The 12,500-nt window shown below is 56.8% G+C and overlaps 16 non-coding genes across 16 annotated transcripts in view; all 16 read right to left on the bottom strand.

The window, feature by feature from the left end:
• LOC140412963 (5S ribosomal RNA) overlaps positions 1-42 on the bottom strand; it is a 119-nt gene extending 77 nt beyond the window's left edge. Inside the window, exon 1 of the ribosomal RNA XR_011942147.1 lies at positions 1-42. This exon is cut by the window's left edge and continues 77 nt beyond it. This is a non-coding gene — a ribosomal RNA (5S ribosomal RNA).
• Positions 43-736: 694 nt separating this feature from the next.
• On the bottom strand, positions 737-855 carry LOC140413318 (5S ribosomal RNA). The gene has a single exon (XR_011942491.1). It is a non-coding gene; the product is annotated as a 5S ribosomal RNA (ribosomal RNA).
• Positions 856-1,549: 694 nt separating this feature from the next.
• Positions 1,550-1,668, bottom strand: LOC140412961 (5S ribosomal RNA). The gene has a single exon (XR_011942145.1). It is a non-coding gene; the product is annotated as a 5S ribosomal RNA (ribosomal RNA).
• Positions 1,669-2,362: 694 nt separating this feature from the next.
• LOC140412960 (5S ribosomal RNA) lies at positions 2,363-2,481 on the bottom strand. The gene has a single exon (XR_011942144.1). It is a non-coding gene; the product is annotated as a 5S ribosomal RNA (ribosomal RNA).
• A 694-nt stretch (positions 2,482-3,175) lies between these two features.
• On the bottom strand, positions 3,176-3,294 carry LOC140412959 (5S ribosomal RNA). The gene has a single exon (XR_011942143.1). It is a non-coding gene; the product is annotated as a 5S ribosomal RNA (ribosomal RNA).
• Positions 3,295-3,988: 694 nt separating this feature from the next.
• Positions 3,989-4,107, bottom strand: LOC140412958 (5S ribosomal RNA). Its single transcript, XR_011942142.1, has one exon. It is a non-coding gene; the product is annotated as a 5S ribosomal RNA (ribosomal RNA).
• A 694-nt stretch (positions 4,108-4,801) lies between these two features.
• LOC140414165 (5S ribosomal RNA) lies at positions 4,802-4,920 on the bottom strand. The gene has a single exon (XR_011943308.1). It is a non-coding gene; the product is annotated as a 5S ribosomal RNA (ribosomal RNA).
• A 694-nt stretch (positions 4,921-5,614) lies between these two features.
• Positions 5,615-5,733, bottom strand: LOC140412957 (5S ribosomal RNA). Its single transcript, XR_011942140.1, has one exon. It is a non-coding gene; the product is annotated as a 5S ribosomal RNA (ribosomal RNA).
• Positions 5,734-6,427: 694 nt separating this feature from the next.
• LOC140414272 (5S ribosomal RNA) lies at positions 6,428-6,546 on the bottom strand. The gene has a single exon (XR_011943412.1). It is a non-coding gene; the product is annotated as a 5S ribosomal RNA (ribosomal RNA).
• Positions 6,547-7,240: 694 nt separating this feature from the next.
• Positions 7,241-7,359, bottom strand: LOC140415319 (5S ribosomal RNA). Its single transcript, XR_011944431.1, has one exon. It is a non-coding gene; the product is annotated as a 5S ribosomal RNA (ribosomal RNA).
• Positions 7,360-8,053: 694 nt separating this feature from the next.
• Positions 8,054-8,172, bottom strand: LOC140412956 (5S ribosomal RNA). The gene has a single exon (XR_011942139.1). It is a non-coding gene; the product is annotated as a 5S ribosomal RNA (ribosomal RNA).
• A 694-nt stretch (positions 8,173-8,866) lies between these two features.
• On the bottom strand, positions 8,867-8,985 carry LOC140413713 (5S ribosomal RNA). The gene has a single exon (XR_011942870.1). It is a non-coding gene; the product is annotated as a 5S ribosomal RNA (ribosomal RNA).
• Positions 8,986-9,679: 694 nt separating this feature from the next.
• On the bottom strand, positions 9,680-9,798 carry LOC140412955 (5S ribosomal RNA). The gene has a single exon (XR_011942138.1). It is a non-coding gene; the product is annotated as a 5S ribosomal RNA (ribosomal RNA).
• A 694-nt stretch (positions 9,799-10,492) lies between these two features.
• On the bottom strand, positions 10,493-10,611 carry LOC140412954 (5S ribosomal RNA). Its single transcript, XR_011942137.1, has one exon. It is a non-coding gene; the product is annotated as a 5S ribosomal RNA (ribosomal RNA).
• Positions 10,612-11,305: 694 nt separating this feature from the next.
• Positions 11,306-11,424, bottom strand: LOC140413330 (5S ribosomal RNA). The gene has a single exon (XR_011942503.1). It is a non-coding gene; the product is annotated as a 5S ribosomal RNA (ribosomal RNA).
• Positions 11,425-12,118: 694 nt separating this feature from the next.
• On the bottom strand, positions 12,119-12,237 carry LOC140412953 (5S ribosomal RNA). The gene has a single exon (XR_011942136.1). It is a non-coding gene; the product is annotated as a 5S ribosomal RNA (ribosomal RNA).
• Positions 12,238-12,500: the final 263 nt, after the last annotated feature.

Genomic DNA, 12,500 nt, shown 5'->3' with positions numbered 1-12,500 from the left:
TCAGACGAGATCGGGCGTTTTCAGACTAGTATGGCCGTAGGCATCTGCACCACCGTCTTCTCGCCTATTCAAGCTGGCCACCCTAGCAACCTCGCCACTTCTTCTTTCCGGTTGTTTTCAATTTTTTCTCTCTCTTTTTCTACTTCTACTTCTACTTCTCCTCCTCTTTCTCTCCTTCACCTGCTAATTCTAGCCTATATGCCTGATACTCGCTCCCCTTCATGCCGTCCCCACTTGGCTCTCTTTTTTCTTCTCCACCTCCCCAATGAAAACTGCAAGCCCCGCCCACCTCACACCAGCCTGCCGCCTGCACGCTGCTGCCTTTCCACATTGCAACGCTGCGCACTTCTCTCAGCACAGCCAGCACAAGGGTCAGGCAGGCAATGCAAGCCAGCTCTCTCTTCCTTCGCTTTCCACACCAGCCCCAATGCCACAACTTGCATTCATGCGGCGCCTTCAGGCTAGGAGAGAGAACGTCCTGCCGACACACTGGCTTGCGGCCACACGTGCCAGCTGGCGTGCCCATCAAAGTGCAGCACGCCAAGGCACACAACCATGCTGCGTTGCAAAGGCCCGGCAAAGCTGCAGCAGCTGAATGGCCCGACCAAGCCGCCTGCCTGAGTTGAGCCCGCAGGCAAGTGTTGGGAGGAATGGCGAGGACGCAGAGAGCAGCAAAAGGTTGGCCTGCCTCTGGTGTGGAGAGTGCTTGGCGTGAGCAGTCTCTGCTGGCCGCAAAAGCCTACTGCACCTGGTATTCCCAGGCGGTCTCCCATCCAAGTACTAACCAGGCCTGAGTCTGCTTAGCTTCCGAGATCAGACGAGATCGGGCGTTTTCAGACTAGTATGGCCATAGGCATCTGCAGCACCGTCTTCTCGCCTATTCAAGCTGGCCACCCTAGCAACCTCGCCACTTCTTTTTTCCGGTTGTTTTCAATTTTTTCTCTCTCTTTTTCTACTTCTACTTCTACTTCTCCTCCTCTTTCTCTCCTTCACCTGCTAATTCTAGCCTATATGCCTGATACTCGCTCCCCTTCATGCCGTCCCCACTTGGCTCTCTTTTTTCTTCTCCACCTCCCCAATGAAAACTGCAAGCCCCGCCCACCTCACACCAGCCTGCCGCCTGCACGCTGCTGCCTTTCCACATTGCAACGCTGCGCACTTCTCTCAGCACAGCCAGCACAAGGGTCAGGCAGGCAATGCAAGCCAGCTCTCTCTTCCTTCGCTTTCCACACCAGCCCCAATGCCACAACTTGCATTCATGCGGCGCCTTCAGGCTAGGAGAGAGAACGTCCTGCCGACACACTGGCTTGCGGCCACACGGGCCAGCTGGCGTGCCCATCAAAGTGCAGCACGCCAAGGCACACAACCGTGCTGCGTTGCAAAGGCCCGGCAAAGCTGCAGCAGCTGAATGGCCCGACCAAGCCGCCTGCCTGAGTTGAGCCCGCAGGCAAGTGTTGGGAGGAATGGCGAGGACGCAGAGAGCAGCAAAAGGTTGGCCTGCCTCTGGTGTGGAGAGTGCTTGGCGTGAGCAGTCACTGCTGGCCGCAAAAGCCTACTGCACCTGGTATTCCCAGGCGGTCTCCCATCCAAGTACTAACCAGGCCTGAGTCTGCTTAGCTTCCGAGATCAGACGAGATCGGGCGTTTTCAGACTAGTATGGCCGTAGGCAGCTGCAGCACCGTCTTCTCGCCTATTCAAGCTGGCCACCCTAGCACCCTCGCCACTTCTTCTTTCCGGTTGTTTTCAATTTTTTCTCTCTCTTTTTCTACTTCTACTTCTACTTCTCCTACTCTTTCTCTCCTTCTCCTGCTAATTCTAGCCTATATGCCTGATACTCGCTCCCCTTCATGCCGTCCCCACCTAGCTCTCTTTTTTCTTCTCCACCTCCCCAAGGAAAACTGCAAGCCCCGCCCACCTCACACCAGCCTGCCGCCTGCACGCTGCTGCCTTTCCACATTGCAACGCTGCGCACTTCTCTCAGCACAGCCAGCACAAGGGTCAGGCAGGCAATGCAAGCCAGCTCTCTCTTCCTTCGCTTTCCACACCAGCCCCAATGCCACAACTTGCATTCATGCGGCGCCTTCAGGCTAGGAGAGAGAACGTCCTGCCGACACACTGGCTTGCGGCCACACGGGCCAGCTGGCGTGCCCATCAAAGTGCAGCACGCCAAGGCACACAACCGTGCTGCGTTGCAAAGGCCCGGCAAAGCTGCAGCAGCTGAATGGCCCGACCAAGCCGCCTGCCTGAGTTGAGCCCGCAGGCAAGTGTTGGGAGGAATGGCGAGGACGCAGAGAGCAGCAAAAGGTTGGCCTGCCTCTGGTGTGGAGAGTGCTTGGCGTGAGCAGTCTCTGCTGGCCGCAAAAGCCTACTGCACCTGGTATTCCCAGGCGGTCTCCCATCCAAGTACTAACCAGGCCTGAGTCTGCTTAGCTTCCGAGATCAGACGAGATCGGGCGTTTTCAGACTAGTATGGCCGTAGGCATCTGCACCACCGTCTTCTCGCCTATTCAATCTGGCCACCCTAGCAACCTCGCCACTTCTTCTTTCCGGTTGTTTTCAATTTTTTCTCTCTCTTTTTCTACTTCTACTTCTACTTCTCCTCCTCTTTCTCTCCTTCACCTGCTAATTCTAGCCTATATGCCTGATACTCGCTCCCCTTCATGCCGTCCCCACTTGGCTCTCTTTTTTCTTCTCCACCTCCCCAATGAAAACTGCAAGCCCCGCCCACCTCACACCAGCCTGCCGCCTGCACGCTGCTGCCTTTCCACATTGCAACGCTGCGCACTTCTCTCAGCACAGCCAGCACAAGGGTCAGGCAGGCAATGCAAGCCAGCTCTCTCTTCCTTCGCTTTCCACACCAGCCCCAATGCCACAACTTGCATTCATGCGGCGCCTTCAGGCTAGGAGAGAGAACGTCCTGCCGACACACTGGCTTGCGGCCACACGGGCCAGCTGGCGTGCCCATCAAAGTGCAGCACGCCAAGGCACACAACCGTGCTGCGTTGCAAAGGCCCGGCAAAGCTGCAGCAGCTGAATGGCCCGACCAAGCCGCCTGCCTGAGTTGAGCCCGCAGGCAAGTGTTGGGAGGAATGGCGAGGACGCAGAGAGCAGCAAAAGGTTGGCCTGCCTCTGGTGTGGAGAGTGCTTGGCGTGAGCAGTCTCTGCTGGCCACAAAAGCCTACTGCACCTGGTATTCCCAGGCGGTCTCCCATCCAAGTACTAACCAGGCCTGAGTCTGCTTAGCTTCCGAGATCAGACGAGATCGGGCGTTTTCAGACTAGTATGGCCGTAGGCATCTGCACCGCCGTCTTCTCGCCTATTCAAGCTGGCCACCCTAGCAACCTCGCCACTTCTTCTTTCCGGTTGTTTTCAATTTTTTCTCTCTCTTTTTCTACTTCTACTTCTACTTCTCCTCCTCTTTCTCTCCTTCACCTGCTAATTCTAGCCTATATGCCTGATACTCGCTCCCCTTCATGCCGTCCCCACTTGGCTCTCTTTTTTCTTCTCCACCTCCCCAATGAAAACTGCAAGCCCCGCCCACCTCACACCAGCCTGCCGCCTGCACGCTGCTGCCTTTCCACATTGCAACGCTGCGCACTTCTCTCAGCACAGCCAGCACAAGGGTCAGGCAGGCAATGCAAGCCAGCTCTCTCTTCCTTCGCTTTCCACACCAGCCCCAATGCCACAACTTGCATTCATGCGGCGCCTTCAGGCTAGGAGAGAGAACGTCCTGCCGACACACTGGCTTGCGGCCACACGGGCCAGCTGGCGTGCCCATCAAAGTGCAGCACGCCAAGGCACACAACCGTGCTGCGTTGCAAAGGCCCGGCAAAGCTGCAGCAGCTGAATGGCCCGACCAAGCCGCCTGCCTGAGTTGAGCCCGCAGGCAAGTGTTGGGAGGAATGGCGAGGACGCAGAGAGCAGCAAAAGGTTGGCCTGCCTCTGGTGTGGAGAGTGCTTGGCGTGAGCAGTCACTGCTGGCCGCAAAAGCCTACTGCACCTGGTATTCCCAGGCGGTCTCCCATCCAAGTACTAACCAGGCCTGAGTCTGCTTAGCTTCCGAGATCAGACGAGATCGGGCGTTTTCAGACTAGTATGGCCGTAGGCAGCTGCAGCACCGTCTTCTCGCCTATTCAAGCTGGCCACCCTAGCACCCTCGCCACTTCTTCTTTCCGGTTGTTTTCAATTTTTTCTCTCTCTTTTTCTACTTCTACTTCTACTTCTCCTACTCTTTCTCTCCTTCTCCTGCTAATTCTAGCCTATATGCCTGATACTCGCTCCCCTTCATGCCGTCCCCACCTAGCTCTCTTTTTTCTTCTCCACCTCCCCAAGGAAAACTGCAAGCCCCGCCCACCTCACACCAGCCTGCCGCCTGCACGCTGCTGCCTTTCCACATTGCAACGCTGCGCACTTCTCTCAGCACAGCCAGCACAAGGGTCAGGCAGGCAATGCAAGCCAGCTCTCTCTTCCTTCGCTTTCCACACCAGCCCCAATGCCACAACTTGCATTCATGCGGCGCCTTCAGGCTAGGAGAGAGAACGTCCTGCCGACACACTGGCTTGCGGCCACACGGGCCAGCTGGCGTGCCCATCAAAGTGCAGCACGCCAAGGCACACAACCGTGCTGCGTTGCAAAGGCCCGGCAAAGCTGCAGCAGCTGAATGGCCCGACCAAGCCGCCTGCCTGAGTTGAGCCCGCAGGCAAGTGTTGGGAGGAATGGCGAGGACGCAGAGAGCAGCAAAAGGTTGGCCTGCCTCTGGTGTGGAGAGTGCTTGGCGTGAGCAGTCTCTGCTGGCCGCAAAAGCCTACTGCACCTGGTATTCCCAGGCGGTCTCCCATCCAAGTACTAACCAGGCCGGAGTCTGCTTAGCTTCCGAGATCAGACGAGATCGGGCGTTTTCAGACTAGTATGGCCGTAGGCATCTGCATCACCGTCTTCTCGCCTATTCAATCTGGCCACCCTAGCAACCTCGCCACTTCTTCTTTCCGGTTGTTTTCAATTTTTTCTCTCTCTTTTTCTACTTCTACTTCTACTTCTCCTCCTCTTTCTCTCCTTCACCTGCTAATTCTAGCCTATATGCCTGATACTCGCTCCCCTTCATGCCGTCCCCACTTGGCTCTCTTTTTTCTTCTCCACCTCCCCAATGAAAACTGCAAGCCCCGCCCACCTCACACCAGCCTGCCGCCTGCACGCTGCTGCCTTTCCACATTGCAACGCTGCGCACTTCTCTCAGCACAGCCAGCACAAGGGTCAGGCAGGCAATGCAAGCCAGCTCTCTCTTCCTTCGCTTTCCACACCAGCCCCAATGCCACAACTTGCATTCATGCGGCGCCTTCAGGCTAGGAGAGAGAACGTCCTGCCGACACACTGGCTTGCGGCCACACGGGCCAGCTGGCGTGCCCATCAAAGTGCAGCACGCCAAGGCACACAACCGTGCTGCGTTGCAAAGGCCCGGCAAAGCTGCAGCAGCTGAATGGCCCGACCAAGCCGCCTGCCTGAGTTGAGCCCGCAGGCAAGTGTTGGGAGGAATGGCGAGGACGCAGAGAGCAGCAAAAGGTTGGCCTGCCTCTGGTGTGGAGAGTGCTTGGCGTGAGCAGTCTCTGCTGGCCACAAAAGCCTACTGCACCTGGTATTCCCAGGCGGTCTCCCATCCAAGTACTAACCAGGCCTGAGTCTGCTTAGCTTCCGAGATCAGACGAGATCGGGCGTTTTCAGACTAGTATGGCCGTAGGCATCTGCACCGCCGTCTTCTCGCCTATTCAAGCTGGCCACCCTAGCAACCTCGCCACTTCTTCTTTCCGGTTGTTTTCAATTTTTTCTCTCTCTTTTTCTACTTCTACTTCTACTTCTCCTCCTCTTTCTCTCCTTCACCTGCTAATTCTAGCCTATATGCCTGATACTCGCTCCCCTTCATGCCGTCCCCACTTGGCTCTCTTTTTTCTTCTCCACCTCCCCAATGAAAACTGCAAGCCCCGCCCACCTCACACCAGCCTGCCGCCTGCACGCTGCTGCCTTTCCACATTGCAACGCTGCGCACTTCTCTCAGCACAGCCAGCACAAGGGTCAGGCAGGCAATGCAAGCCAGCTCTCTCTTCCTTCGCTTTCCACACCAGCCCCAATGCCACAACTTGCATTCATGCGGCGCCTTCAGGCTAGGAGAGAGAACGTCCTGCCGACACACTGGCTTGCGGCCACACGGGCCAGCTGGCGTGCCCATCAAAGTGCAGCACGCCAAGGCACACAACCGTGCTGCGTTGCAAAGGCCCGGCAAAGCTGCAGCAGCTGAATGGCCCGACCAAGCCGCCTGCCTGAGTTGAGCCCGCAGGCAAGTGTTGGGAGGAATGGCGAGGACGCAGAGAGCAGCAAAAGGTTGGCCTGCCTCTGGTGTGGAGAGTGCTTGGCGTGAGCAGTCACTGCTGGCCGCAAAAGCCTACTGCACCTGGTATTCCCAGGCGGTCTCCCATCCAAGTACTAACCAGGCCTGAGTCTGCTTAGTTTCCGAGATCAGACGAGATCGGGCGTTTTCAGACTAGTATGGCCGTAGGCATCTGCAGCACCGTCTTCTCGCCTATTCAAGCTGGCCACCCTAGCACCCTCGCCACTTCTTCTTTCCGGTTGTTTTCAATTTTTTCTCTCTCTTTTTCTACTTCTACTTCTACTTCTCCTCCTCTTTCTCTCCTTCACCTGCTAATTCTAGCCTATATGCCTGATACTCGCTCCCCTTCATGCCGTCCCCACTTGGCTCTCTTTTTTCTTCTCCACCTCCCCAAGGAAAACTGCAAGCCCCGCCCACCTCACACCAGCCTGCCGCCTGCACGCTGCTGCCTTTCCACATTGCAACGCTGCGCACTTCTCTCAGCACAGCCAGCACAAGGGTCAGGCAGGCAATGCAAGCCAGCTCTCTCTTCCTTCGCTTTCCACACCAGCCCCAATGCCACAACTTGCATTCATGCGGCGCCTTCAGGCTAGGAGAGAGAACGTCCTGCCGACACACTGGCTTGCGGCCACACGGGCCAGCTGGCGTGCCCATCAAAGTGCAGCACGCCAAGGCACACAACCGTGCTGCGTTGCAAAGGCCCGGCAAAGCTGCAGCAGCTGAATGGCCCGACCAAGCCGCCTGCCTGAGTTGAGCCCGCAGGCAAGTGTTGGGAGGAATGGCGAGGACGCAGAGAGCAGCAAAAGGTTGGCCTGCCTCTGGTGTGGAGAGTGCTTGGCGTGAGCAGTCTCTGCTGGCCGCAAAAGCCTACTGCACCTGGTATTCCCAGGCGGTCTCCCATCCAAGTACTAACCAGGCCGGAGTCTGCTTAGCTTCCGAGATCAGACGAGATCGGGCGTTTTCAGACTAGTATGGCCTTAGGCATCTGCACCACCGTCTTCTCGCCTATTCAAGCTGGCCACCCTAGCAACCTCGCCACTTCTTCTTTCCGGTTGTTTTCAATTTTTTCTCTCTCTTTTTCTACTTCTACTTCTACTTCTCCTCCTCTTTCTCTCCTTCACCTGCTAATTCTAGCCTATATGCCTGATACTCGCTCCCCTTCATGCCGTCCCCACTTGGCTCTCTTTTTTATTCTCCACCTCCCCAATGAAAACTGCAAGCCCCGCCCACCTCACACCAGCCTGCCGCCTGCACGCTGCTGCCTTTCCACATTGCAACGCTGCGCACTTCTCTCAGCACAGCCAGCACAAGGGTCAGGCAGGCAATGCAAGCCAGCTCTCTCTTCCTTCGCTTTCCACACCAGCCCCAATGCCACAACTTGCATTCATGCGGCGCCTTCAGGCTAGGAGAGAGAACGTCCTGCCGACACACTGGCTTGCGGCCACACGGGCCAGCTGGCGTGCCCATCAAAGTGCAGCACGCCAAGGCACACAACCGTGCTGCGTTGCAAAGGCCCGGCAAAGCTGCAGCAGCTGAATGGCCCGACCAAGCCGCCTGCCTGAGTTGAGCCCGCAGGCAAGTGTTGGGAGGAATGGCGAGGACGCAGAGAGCAGCAAAAGGTTGGCCTGCCTCTGGTGTGGAGAGTGCTTGGCGTGAGCAGTCACTGCTGGCCGCAAAAGCCTACTGCACCTGGTATTCCCAGGCGGTCTCCCATCCAAGTACTAACCAGGCCTGAGTCTGCTTAGCTTCCGAGATCAGACGAGATCGGGCGTTTTCAGACTAGTATGGCCGTAGGCAGCTGCAGCACCGTCTTCTCGCCTATTCAAGCTGGCCACCCTAGCACCCTCGCCACTTCTTCTTTCCGGTTGTTTTCAATTTTTTCTCTCTCTTTTTCTACTTCTACTTCTACTTCTCCTACTCTTTCTCTCCTTCTCCTGCTAATTCTAGCCTATATGCCTGATACTCGCTCCCCTTCATGCCGTCCCCACCTAGCTCTCTTTTTTCTTCTCCACCTCCCCAAGGAAAACTGCAAGCCCCGCCCACCTCACACCAGCCTGCCGCCTGCACGCTGCTGCCTTTCCACATTGCAACGCTGCGCACTTCTCTCAGCACAGCCAGCACAAGGGTCAGGCAGGCAATGCAAGCCAGCTCTCTCTTCCTTCGCTTTCCACACCAGCCCCAATGCCACAACTTGCATTCATGCGGCGCCTTCAGGCTAGGAGAGAGAACGTCCTGCCGACACACTGGCTTGCGGCCACACGGGCCAGCTGGCGTGCCCATCAAAGTGCAGCACGCCAAGGCACACAACCGTGCTGCGTTGCAAAGGCCCGGCAAAGCTGCAGCAGCTGAATGGCCCGACCAAGCCGCCTGCCTGAGTTGAGCCCGCAGGCAAGTGTTGGGAGGAATGGCGAGGACGCAGAGAGCAGCAAAAGGTTGGCCTGCCTCTGGTGTGGAGAGTGCTTGGCGTGAGCAGTCTCTGCTGGCCGCAAAAGCCTACTGCACCTGGTATTCCCAGGCGGTCTCCCATCCAAGTACTAACCAGGCCTGAGTCTGCTTAGCTTCCGAGATCAGACGAGATCGGGCGTTTTCAGGCTAGTATGGCCGTAGGCATCTGCACCGCCGTCTTCTCGCCTATTCAAGCTGGCCACCCTAGCAACCTCGCCACTTCTTCTTTCCGGTTGTTTTCAATTTTTTCTCTCTCTTTTTCTACTTCTACTTCTACTTCTCCTCCTCTTTCTCTCCTTCACCTGCTAATTCTAGCCTATATGCCTGATACTCGCTCCCCTTCATGCCGTCCCCACTTGGCTCTCTTTTTTCTTCTCCACCTCCCCAATGAAAACTGCAAGCCCCGCCCACCTCACACCAGCCTGCCGCCTGCACGCTGCTGCCTTTCCACATTGCAACGCTGCGCACTTCTCTCAGCACAGCCAGCACAAGGGTCAGGCAGGCAATGCAAGCCAGCTCTCTCTTCCTTCGCTTTCCACACCAGCCCCAATGCCACAACTTGCATTCATGCGGCGCCTTCAGGCTAGGAGAGAGAACGTCCTGCCGACACACTGGCTTGCGGCCACACGGGCCAGCTGGCGTGCCCATCAAAGTGCAGCACGCCAAGGCACACAACCGTGCTGCGTTGCAAAGGCCCGGCAAAGCTGCAGCAGCTGAATGGCCCGACCAAGCCGCCTGCCTGAGTTGAGCCCGCAGGCAAGTGTTGGGAGGAATGGCGAGGACGCAGAGAGCAGCAAAAGGTTGGCCTGCCTCTGGTGTGGAGAGTGCTTGGCGTGAGCAGTCACTGCTGGCCGCAAAAGCCTACTGCACCTGGTATTCCCAGGCGGTCTCCCATCCAAGTACTAACCAGGCCTGAGTCTGCTTAGCTTCCGAGATCAGACGAGATCGGGCGTTTTCAGACTAGTATGGCCGTAGGCATCTGCAGCACCGTCTTCTCGCCTATTCAAGCTGGCCACCCTAGCACCCTCGCCACTTCTTCTTTCCGGTTGTTTTCAATTTTTTCTCTCTCTTTTTCTACTTCTACTTCTACTTCTCCTCCTCTTTCTCTCCTTCACCTGCTAATTCTAGCCTATATGCCTGATACTCGCTCCCCTTCATGCCGTCCCCACTTGGCTCTCTTTTTTCTTCTCCACCTCCCCAAGGAAAACTGCAAGCCCCGCCCACCTCACACCAGCCTGCCGCCTGCACGCTGCTGCCTTTCCACATTGCAACGCTGCGCACTTCTCTCAGCACAGCCAGCACAAGGGTCAGGCAGGCAATGCAAGCCAGCTCTCTCTTCCTTCGCTTTCCACACCAGCCCCAATGCCACAACTTGCATTCATGCGGCGCCTTCAGGCTAGGAGAGAGAACGTCCTGCCGACACACTGGCTTGCGGCCACACGGGCCAGCTGGCGTGCCCATCAAAGTGCAGCACGCCAAGGCACACAACCGTGCTGCGTTGCAAAGGCCCGGCAAAGCTGCAGCAGCTGAATGGCCCGACCAAGCCGCCTGCCTGAGTTGAGCCCGCAGGCAAGTGTTGGGAGGAATGGCGAGGACGCAGAGAGCAGCAAAAGGTTGGCCTGCCTCTGGTGTGGAGAGTGCTTGGCGTGAGCAGTCTCTGCTGGCCGCAAAAGCCTACTGCACCTGGTATTCCCAGGCGGTCTCCCATCCAAGTACTAACCAGGCCTGAGTCTGCTTAGCTTCCGAGATCAGACGAGATCGGGCGTTTTCAGACTAGTATGGCCGTAGGCATCTGCACCACCGTCTTCTCGCCTATTCAAGCTGGCCACCCTAGCAACCTCGCCACTTCTTCTTTCCGGTTGTTTTCAATTTTTTCTCTCTCTTTTTCTACTTCTACTTCTACTTCTCCTCCTCTTTCTCTCCTTCACCTGCTAATTCTAGCCTATATGCCTGATACTCGCTCCCCTTCATGCCGTCCCCACTTGGCTCTCTTTTTTCTTCTCCACCTCCCCAATGAAAACTGCAAGCCCCGCCCACCTCACACCAGCCTGCCGCCTGCACGCTGCTGCCTTTCCACATTGCAACGCTGCGCACTTCTCTCAGCACAGCCAGCACAAGGGTCAGGCAGGCAATGCAAGCCAGCTCTCTCTTCCTTCGCTTTCCACACCAGCCCCAATGCCACAACTTGCATTCATGCGGCGCCTTCAGGCTAGGAGAGAGAACGTCCTGCCGACACACTGGCTTGCGGCCACACGGGCCAGCTGGCGTGCCCATCAAAGTGCAGCACGCCAAGGCACACAACCGTGCTGCGTTGCAAAGGCCCGGCAAAGCTGCAGCAGCTGAATGGCCCGACCAAGCCGCCTGCCTGAGTTGAGCCCGCAGGCAAGTGTTGGGAGGAATGGCGAGGACGCAGAGAGCAGCAAAAGGTTGGCCTGCCTCTGGTGTGGAGAGTGCTTGGCGTGAGCAGTCACTGCTGGCCGCAAAAGCCTACTGCACCTGGTATTCCCAGGCGGTCTCCCATCCAAGTACTAACCAGGCCTGAGTCTGTTTAGCTTCCGAGATCAGACGAGATCGGGCGTTTTCAGACTAGTATGGCCGTAGGCAGCTGCAGCACCGTCTTCTCGCCTATTCAAGCTGGCCACCCTAGCACCCTCGCCACTTCTTCTTTCCGGTTGTTTTCAATTTTTTCTCTCTCTTTTTCTACTTCTACTTCTACTTCTCCTACTCTTTCTCTCCTTCTCCTGCTAATTCTAGCCTATATGCCTGATACTCGCTCCCCTTCATGCCGTCCCCACCTAGCTCTCTTTTTTCTTCTCCACCTCCCCAAGGAAAACTGCAAGCCCCGCCCACCTCACACCAGCCTGCCGCCTGCACGCTGCTGCCTTTCCACATTGCAACGCTGCGCACTTCTCTCAGCACAGCCAGCACAAGGGTCAGGCAGGCAATGCAAGCCAGCTCTCTCTTCCTTCGCTTTCCACACCAGCCCCAATGCCACAACTTGCATTCATGCGGCGCCTTCAGGCTAGGAGAGAGAACGTCCTGCCGACACACTGGCTTGCGGCCACACGGGCCAGCTGGCGTGCCCATCAAAGTGCAGCACGCCAAGGCACACAACCGTGCTGCGTTGCAAAGGCCCGGCAAAGCTGCAGCAGCTGAATGGCCCGACCAAGCCGCCTGCCTGAGTTGAGCCCGCAGGCAAGTGTTGGGAGGAATGGCGAGGACGCAGAGAGCAGCAAAAGGTTGGCCTGCCTCTGGTGTGGAGAGTGCTTGGCGTGAGCAGTCTCTGCTGGCCGCAAAAGCCTACTGCACCTGGTATTCCCAGGCGGTCTCCCATCCAAGTACTAACCAGGCCTGAGTCTGCTTAGCTTCCGAGATCAGACGAGATCGGGCGTTTTCAGACTAGTATGGCCGTAGGCATCTGCACCACCGTCTTCTCGCCTATTCAAGCTGGCCACCCTAGCAACCTCGCCACTTCTTCTTTCCGGTTGTTTTCAATTTTTTCTCTCTCTTTTTCTACTTCTACTTCTACTTCTCCTCCTCTTTCTCTCCTTCACCTGCTAATTCTAGCCTATATGCCTGATACTCGCTCCCCTTCATGCCGTCCCCACTTGGCTCTCTTTTTTCTTCTCCACCTCCCCAATGAAAACTGCAAGCCCCGCCCACCTCACACCAGCCTGCC

This window comes from Scyliorhinus torazame, chromosome 4 (assembly GCF_047496885.1).
Source record: "Scyliorhinus torazame isolate Kashiwa2021f chromosome 4, sScyTor2.1, whole genome shotgun sequence".
NCBI lineage: Eukaryota > Metazoa > Chordata > Chondrichthyes > Carcharhiniformes > Scyliorhinidae > Scyliorhinus > Scyliorhinus torazame.
This window is presented reverse-complemented; position numbering and strand designations above follow the sequence as displayed.